Source organism: Hydra viridissima, unplaced genomic scaffold, assembly GCF_058129835.1.
Source record: "Hydra viridissima isolate aposymbiotic clone 2 unplaced genomic scaffold, HvirCarnegie_v1 scaffold_16, whole genome shotgun sequence".
NCBI classification, from domain to species: domain Eukaryota; kingdom Metazoa; phylum Cnidaria; class Hydrozoa; order Anthoathecata; family Hydridae; genus Hydra; species Hydra viridissima.
In genome coordinates, this window is record NW_028324315.1 from 7,479,174 (window position 1) to 7,488,836 (window position 9,663).

Here is a 9,663-nt window from a genome sequence, read left to right on the forward strand (position 1 = left end):
ACCTCGTAATTATAAATAAATACGTCGGAAATATCGCAATATTACTAGTTTACACTGTAAATACGGTTTATTGTGAAATTACGCAAAAATATCGAACGATGATGCGTAAATCTCGAAATATATCGGAGAGTGCGTGAAATTCTCCGCATCGGCCTCGGACTACATCGCACCTCCGATATGATACCATTCCTCGCCATCGTATCACATCGAAGTCACCTTTGTAAACTATTTCTCACATCGGAAATGCGTAAATTTACGCAGTTTCCGATGGCGGGATGCTCTTTTTTAATAACATTTAAAAACATTTACTTGTTAAAGTTTTAATGTTACCACTTGGTAATATTTCAAAACTCTGGCGAAAATGAAGAATAAGTGATTTTATCATTTTGTGGGTTAAAGTAGGAAAACACATCAAAAAGTATGTCTGCACTCTTAAAATGCAGCTATAGATTCACAAGACAATTTAAATAAATAAATGGCAAAAAGAAGTATCAAAAAAAAAAAAAAAGAAGAAAAAAAAAGAACATGTTATGTCTATAAATGTTTTTTGCAACAATGCTTGATTTTGATTGGTGCTGACAGCTATATCAGCTTTTAATGGCTTTCATCAGTAAGGAAATTATGTTCAAAACCAAATTGCTTAGTTAGATTAAAGTTTCGGAAGATGTTATAATACACCCAGCTAGTATCTGCAAAAATTAATAACTCGTATCTGTTTTATTAGGAGAAGAAGAAGGACTCAAGTGGGAAGAATTGCATCAACATTACACTTTGAGTTTGAAAACGAAAGCTGCAATCTTGCAATAAATGTAACTCGTTTACTCAATACAAAGTCTTCAAAAACCTATAATTAACTATGAATGTAATTTTCTTTTGGATGACATTTTGTTAAATTAATCTATATTTTTTACATTTCTAGTGAACTGAAAAAACCATCACCTAAAATTTGATCATAAATTTTTATCTTACTAAAAGTTTAAGAAAATATTGAATTAATGTTTTAAAAGTGATGGCAAAAGATTATCTTTTTAGTCTTGAAACTTCGTCAACGCTGGCCATTGAATCAGATTATCTAAAGTAAAAATGTATTACTTAGCTTAGTTTTTGTTACGGAAACATTCCATGGGTCCTAACAGTTATACCATAGGGTTCATTTATTAAAAGCACTTTAGCACACTCTTAGCCATGCAGGACCATGTGCCTAATTAAATAAAAAATGTACAAAATAAGAATCTATGCGTGCATGCATAAAGCCTTTTAGCTTAATTATTTTATAGCTGCAGCCATAAAAAACTAATCTTGAGCACATATATAACAAAGTTTCAAGAGGGTACATTAGACAGTTCCTAAAATCATTGGGATATAGTGTTAAAAGACACTTTGTCTCAATTTAGGCATTCATGTACTTTGGACAGCTTTGCGCTTTGTAGAATAAAGATAATTTTCATAAATACAATAATAAGCTTATTTTTTCAAACTTTTTTGATACATCAAGTAGGATACAAAATATAGTAACTTTAAAGCAGTTAGTCAACAGCAATTATAGTAAACACAGAACTTAAAACATAATAAACAAACTTTTGTAAGAGAAATTATTCAAGTGAAACTTTTCAGACTTCAAAACGTCTATGTACGGCTTTTGGTTTCAGGTTTTTTTTAACTTGGGATGTGTCTACTGAAACTCCATCATTTGAAAATGCTAAAGCGGTTTCATTGTCTTGGTAATTTCTCATGAATTTCCATTCAAAAGATTCATCAAGGAGAGAGAAAGCAATTTCAATAAAAAGTTTATCTGTCGCTTTTATTTTTTTACTTAATTATAAATAAACTTGACTAAAACTTAAACTTTAAGCTGAATTACTGCTATTCTTCTTGACATGATCCGTTATCAGGTTATTCCAATTGATGTTTCTCATCTCGGAAATCAAAACTTTCGTTAGAGGAAGAAACATACACTGGCGACAAAATAAATAGCACAGGTTGATGTTCAATATGTAATGATATATTTTTCAGAGATCTGAGTTTTTAAGATCTAAACTTTTTCAGCTAAATAAAATATTAATTTTAGAAGATTAGAGTAAAAAAAGAAAATAACTTAGTTAAAAAAAAAGTACAATCATATAAATGATTTATAAGTACAGAATAAGGGGGCAATTTAAATAGTACACCCTGTACAAAATTAATATTTCGTCCTTTTGCTACCAAAATCATGGAGGCTCTTTGTATAAATAGTTAAGAAAACTTCATTAGAGGTTAATTAACATTTAGTGGGGTATCCTTTTGAGTCAATAACTGCTTAACAACGACAGCCCATTGACGAGATCAATTTTTGGCATCGTTTAGGCGTGAAGGCGTCGCAAGCAGCCTTTATTTCGATCCAAAATTGGTCTAAATTTGTTGCAGTTGACCGGTTTATGTTTCGGTCAAACTTCCTCCCACAAATTTTCTATTGGATTTAGATCTGGTGACTGTGCGGGCCACTCCAAAACATCAATCTTGTTAGCGTTAAACCACATTTTAACACCTTTGGCCGTGTGCTTAGGGTCGTTGTGTTGTTAGAATTTCCAAACCAAAGGGAGTTTTTCCTCGGCACATGGCAACATGACGTTTTCAAGTATTTCTTTGTACATGTGTTGATCAAGTGTCCCTTGAATTCTATGCAACGGGACACTTGATCAACACATGTACAAAGATCATCACACCATAAAAACCTGCCCAAACTATCACATTGCCACCACCATGTTTTACGGTCTTTAGAGTATAGCGAGGGCTGAGTTCTTGGTTTTGGGGGCGACGAACGTGCTGTTTCGCAAACTTCAAACGGCTGACGAGATTACGTTTTAAGACCAATGGTTTTTTTCGGGCAACCCTTCCAAATAGCTTATTTTCGCGTAAGCGACTTTTAACAGTGCTGACAGACAGATCGAGTTGTAAATTTTTAGCAATTTATTCTTTAATTTTTGGTGCGCCAACAAAAGGATTCAGCTTAGCGATACGGACAATGGCTGCGTCTTCTCTGGGGGTTGTCTTTCGTTTGCGAGACTTGCGTTTTTTGTTGCTTAATGAACCAGTATCGTTAAATAAATTAATAGCATTGATAACTTTCTTACGAGAACAACCCAGTCTTCGAGCTGTTTCAGAATTGTTAAATCCTAGATCTCGAAATGCCTGTACTTGTCCTCGAAAGACATCTGTTCCATGTTTACCTCGTCCCATAGTTGGTAGATAATAAATATATATATATATTTTGCCAAATTAGTTACAAGAATATTCATTAAATACTGAATAGAATGATTATCTTTTGATATAATAAAAGAGTTTAAGTTTTTTTTAAATAAAAAGTAAATGTGTGCTATTTAAAACGACCGCTAAAAGGTAAACACGACCGCTTAATGCTCAAAACAAGCAATTTTGACAGCTATAAATGTCAAATAAGTATTTCCTTTCAAAAAGGTAAACATTGTTGATGATATAAAAAATAACAGCAATTGCTATAAATACAAAAAAGTTGGTATCAAAAAGTATAACCGACTGGTCATGAAAGTGTGCTATTTATGTTGTCGCCACTGTACATTGAATACTTGAACTCACAGTCATGCTCATAACTCTTCCTTTCTTCTACATCGTTTCGCATATTCAGTTTCTAAGTTTGATGTTATATCAAGACCTCAGTAGTTTCACAAGTCCCTGGTTTAACACTCAATATTTATCTTTTCTTCACTTTCTGTGATTCTTAGTTTCTGTGATTCTTGTTTCTTTCATAAATAATTCAAAAGATCAGTCCACACACTTTGAACATTTTATGCAAGAAAACGTGACAAAACTTTTTTTAGACTGGATAAAAACTGAGAAATTCTTTCTCAGACTAACGATTGTGGAAACGACTACAACTAGTCATTGTTGGAATTGAATGCGGTGGGATAATTCCAACATTCTAAGACAATCGCTAAATAGTTTTGACAACGATTTTTTAACAATAGGGAAAACAACTGTCTGTTTCTCCCCGATTCTTGCCATAATTCGTACAAATGCGATGCACTGATCCTCGCTTTACGATGAAGTACCTTCAGCACTTGTCAATCTCAATTCTCAGTTTGATTGCTCAAGCGTTCTAACTGCATTTGGAGGCTATTTGTACCAACGCAAAGTTTTTAAACTTCCGATTCTCAAGTTAATGGTGGTGTAGGCAGGGCAATCTGATATGACGAAAGTATTGTTGTTTTCCAAACGTTATTGTCCTGACTTTGGAGGCTTTGTCTGGCGGTATTTATTCCGTTTTAGCATTAGTACTTCTAGTGTCATGTCAGCTACTATTTTTCCAGTCACACTCAATTGTCGTTGAATTTTAAATTTGTTATGTTCGCTAGAAGAGATGATTTTATAAGAATATAAACATAACAAAAACCGACCTCTCACTTCACTATCTCTAAGAAGTAAAAACCTTTTTAAAAGCTTCTCCATATGATTGCTCAGGGATGATATGTCATAGTTTAAAACCTGGTTTGAATAAATTGGGCATTACTATAATAACGTGCAGCTGCTATAGTAACGCTATAGCGTTAATCCAACACTGGGGCTTTTTTTGTCTTAATTCACCTTCAGTTAGATGATATGCATTTGCAGTAAAAGTTAATACTTTTGTTGTTAAAAAAATCTATGCATTTTATATTGAGTTTCAGTCGTATTCCTACTGAATTACAACAATGATACTAGTGATACTTAAATTCATATTTAAATGATGTCATCAAGTACCATTGACATGATAAGAAAAATTACAATAATAATGACAATAGCCTGTCAATGATATTAAAATTAAAAATACAAATAGCGTGTTAATGATATTAGTATCATATTATATAAATATTGACTAACCCACCTACCCTTTTACCCGGGTTTATAGCATAATTGAAGCCAAAATTAGGTACCTATTTAGGGTACGCTAGTAAAGTGTCTGAGCGTGCTTTTTCCTAATTGAAAATTTTTAAGCAAATAAGAAAAAAAGCTTTCGCAGTTACAAGAGCGTGTTAGAAAAAAACAACTCTATTCATTTTGTATATACTCAATGCACAAATAACAAGGAAGTTTTTAACAAAAATAAGTTGATTATAGATAAAAATTTATATAGAAAAGATCCATACGGAACTAATGTTAATTTAATCAATTGTCTGAAAAAAATTAATGCTAATACCTATTTCTAAGCAATTACTTCATGTAAGATGTTTTATCGATAAAATTCCACTTTATTTTATGGATAAAATTCCAAGATTTTTCTCTGAAACTGACGTTGTTTTGAAAAATGTGGTGGTTTTGTAAATTTATGAGATCTTTAATGTTTGCATGCAGCTGTAGTTATCCTGTTAAATATTTTGTGGAGATTGTGATAAAACAGAAAATGGTAGTCGGCTAAGTGTAAAACTGCTTTCCAAAAGCTAATTGCATTACTCAAAAGGTTTTTGTTAATCAATAGTTAGAAATCCTAAGATAAGATAAGGTAAATCCTAAGCCTAAAAGAAATCCTAAGATAAGATTAGAAATCCTAAGATAAGATAAGATAAATCCTAAGCCTAAGATAAGAAAAGGTGATTTTCATTACTTCTCTCAAACCAACCCACAATATTTTGACTACATTTCCATTTAACAAAGTTAAATAGAGACATCAAGATAATGTGCAAGTCAGAAACAACCTTAATCAAAGCTGACAAACATCAAACTCGTACAAGTTTTCTAAAGATGAAGATAATAATCTACTAACTAGTATTATAACTTTGGTACACAAAATGGTCAGTCCAAAAATAAAAGAGAAAGTAAATAGTTAAAGTGAGTTAATTCAGAATAAGATTTACATACGTACCTTTTGCATTTTCAAATGTTGACTTTTTTTAGGCGTTTTTAGATTTATACTTTTCTAAACCATGTATAGGATTTTTCTCCGAAAACTTTAGATTTTGACAGCCTCTTGTTCGCCTAAGATTATCCAGAGTTTATGATCATTGCTTTCAGAAAGCAATGAAGCCTGAAGCATGGATTCTGAATAAGAGGCGCTCAGTCATAATCCAACAGATGGTAGCTTCACACCATTGTCTTTTCAAGCAAGTGCAAATGGCAAACGAATTTTTTAGGAACAAGAAAAAGTATCTTCAACTCCTTGAGTAATTTAAGAAAGTAAATTCAATACTTGAAAAACAAAAGTAGTATCAGCACGCATAGGAGTTGTGGAAAATAGTAAAATATGATCAGCCTTCGTATAAAACAAAAGCAAAAAAGTCAAAAGGATCAATCATGTCATTCTGGGGAAATGAGTTATCACCGCCTAGCAAAAAGAAAAAAGATATCAATCCAGTACCGTCTTCGTCAAGTAAAACACAAAGTTTTCCGAACACAACTACGACAGAACCTGAAAGGATTGAACTTAGTAAGCCATTTTTTGAAGTAATTTACAAACTTTTTCTCTCTCGTGATTTTCTATATATTGAATTCAACCGAATTAGTAATCAAACTATATTGTACGACTATAGCGCAGTCGCATAGTTTTATTCATCATAATTGGACAACTCGATCAATTTTTCTATATCCAATCTCTATAACCGTCAAGAACTTATATTAGTTTTTGGGTATTTTTTAATTTAGATTTAACATCAAACGAGATGGAAAAAGCAATTCCGGCGCAAGTTAAAAGTTGGAAGAAAATCTCAGATCTTGAATCACAGCGTTCATCCTTAATAATCGTACGCAATTCTGGTTTGTCTATTGTAACGAGGAAACAATTGGACACTGTGAAAGAAAGCATAAGAAAAGAAAAAACAAACTTGGACTTAAAAATGTTAAGAGATATATCTAATCTAGTAAGTATTTAGAGATATATCAAATAGAGCTTATTTAAGACGTCTTCGCCATTAAAAACCAATTTTTTAAAACAGCATTTTATAATCAATAAGAATTTCTAATTTGAAACGAAGATTTGCAAAGTTCGCAAAATTGTGGAAATCTTAAATGTAGAAGGTTTTATAACGGAATCAAAGATTTGTTTTCAGATTGGTTCGTGAATCGGCACGACAAAGAAAACGGAGACAAAAACTTAAAGAAGGCATCGAAACAGTTTGTCAAAACTACCCTGAAGTATTAAGTGCTTTGAAAGAGCTTATGCAAAACCATCCTGGACAACCACGCCTCGAAATTGATCAACCAGAGCTTTTATCAACAATCATAAAAGTTGTACAAAATTCATCAGCAGCAGCAGATGAGCGTCAAATGTACATCAGCAGCAGATGTACATCAGCAGCAGATGAGCGTCGAAGAACAGAATGTCTTCGTAGTATCTCTACTTCGGATGACCTTCAGAAAGAGCTGACAAACATAGGCTTCAACTTGATTTGGAGTAGTTTGTACCTTCGTCTTTTACCACGGCGTGGAAACACTTCTGAAGGGAAAAAGCATGTCAACACAGTTCCAGTGAAGTTACAAAGTCCAGAAAATTCACTGCGAAAAAAAAATAAAATAGAATGGTTGCCAAATCGTTTATTGATGACATGTTTAAACTTTGTAAATTTTTTGGACCAAAAGCTGTGCTTTTCATGTCCAATGATGATAAAGCTAGGGTCTTACAGCTCCAAGCCTTCAAGCGCCGCACTATGCATCGCTTAGCGGAAATAGGATTTTGTACAAAATTTTTTTAGTGATTTTTCGTATTTAAACCTTTTAAGTTTTTTTTTTTTTGCATTTAGACCACAAGAATATATAGTCTGGAAACAAACAAAAACGCTTTGTTTATGTTATTGTTCAAGAAATTGCTAGCTCTCATTCTTCCGAAGATGCACAGTAACGCAAATAAACAAAATAACTGCATAGCAAAAGTTCTTAAATTTTCAATTTTCCCCAAACTTTTGTAAAGTTTTTAGATTTTCAATTTTCCCCAAATGATGCAGATGAGCTGTGGCATAAGCTGAAGAGTCTTTTTAAAAAGTTTAAGGGTGACCCTGAGAATTATTACTCAACGTTTTTTGGACTCCTTTCGGATAATCTGCCCAAAACCTGCCTAAACATTTTGAAGAACGTACTTTTTCCAATACTCTATTGCAGGACGTAGCAAATGATATTTTTTATAAAGATCAAAAAGATTTTAAAGATTGTTTTAAACTACCTTACCGATAAAAACAAATTCAATGGTGAGAAATGCGAAAAATCAACCATGAGTATAAAGAATGCAGAAGTTTAGATTGCAATATTTAGCTGCTTATATTATTCACTAACTGTTTAATAAGTTAGACTATTCAATAAACTCATATCCTTTTTACAGCATTCAATGATATTCTTTACTTCTAGCATGTAAAGTAGAATTTGACACAATACAAACACTCATCAATGCTCGTGATAGAGATGGAATTCTAAAACTATTGATATATTTGTACAATGTAAACTATTATTTAGAAAAAAAACTTCAACATTTACCACAGTGTTTTCTGCAAATGATTTTGTAAAAGAAACTGTTATAAATATAACAGTTATATCTAATTTTAATAATTTTTGTATATCAACTGATACTTCTGTTACAAACAAAATCAAAACAAATGTGCTTGAGCAGATTATCAGTTTGTTTGTAGGAGTTCAAAAATTTTCATTTGCAAAAAATAAATGTGAAAAACACAAATTTGCAAGGAAAGACTCAAAAAAAAGATCACTGCGAACTGAAATGTAAAAACTTAGCTGCAGTAATAAATTTGTGTAAACTAAAATGTATTAAAACTGCTATTAATCTAAAAAAAATGTAGTTTTCTTTTGTTATAAAAAACTATTATAATAAATTTTTAAGAGCATTAAATTTAAAAATAATGTAAATTTTCTAACATGTCAAAGATAAAGAATACAAAAGTTACATCAAACAACATGTGTTATTTTATAAAAGTAAAATATCTTTTATATTATAACTATGTTTTCTTAGCTTAATTAGGTGTAAAAATACTTTCCTTATTTACTTTTTTTCTATCTGGATTGAAGTAAGTTTGGTTTCCAATAGTTGTAGAAATGTCGTACAAAAATCGTGCAACGTTCGTTTGATTTGTTGTGCGTTAAATTATTGTGCAACGCAATTTTTCCATTACATTGAATTAGTGCAAAAAATTTTCAAAAAAATCAGTATAAACAAATAAAAAATGGCCGTCATAAAAAAAATCTCACTCTAAATTATCGACTTTTTGTTACACTTTAAATTTTAAGACGCCGAAAAAGCGAAAAGAAAAGAAAGCATATGTTTTGAGTCAGAGAACTATTTAAAAATCGCATTAAGCAAAGAGCGTTTAGTAATTTGGTGCAAGAAATGATGCTATTTGATGGGGAATTTTTTTTTATCGATACTTAAGAATGTCTCCTAACAGACTAGAACACCTTTTGTCATTAATCGGATATTCATTAACGAAAAATTATTGTCCCAGTAGAGCGTCTATATGTCCATCGCAGAGATTAATCATTACAATTCAATACCTGGCCACAGGAGAATCACAACAAACTCAGTCCTTTTATTTTCGAGTTGTCAGAGCTACAGTTTGTAATACAATCGAAGAAACTTGTTGTGCTATATGGGAAGTTCTCAAAAAAATATTTCTAAGAGCCCCAAATGACATAAAAGAATGGTAAAGCATCATTAAAGAGTTTAATCAGAATTGAAGCGTT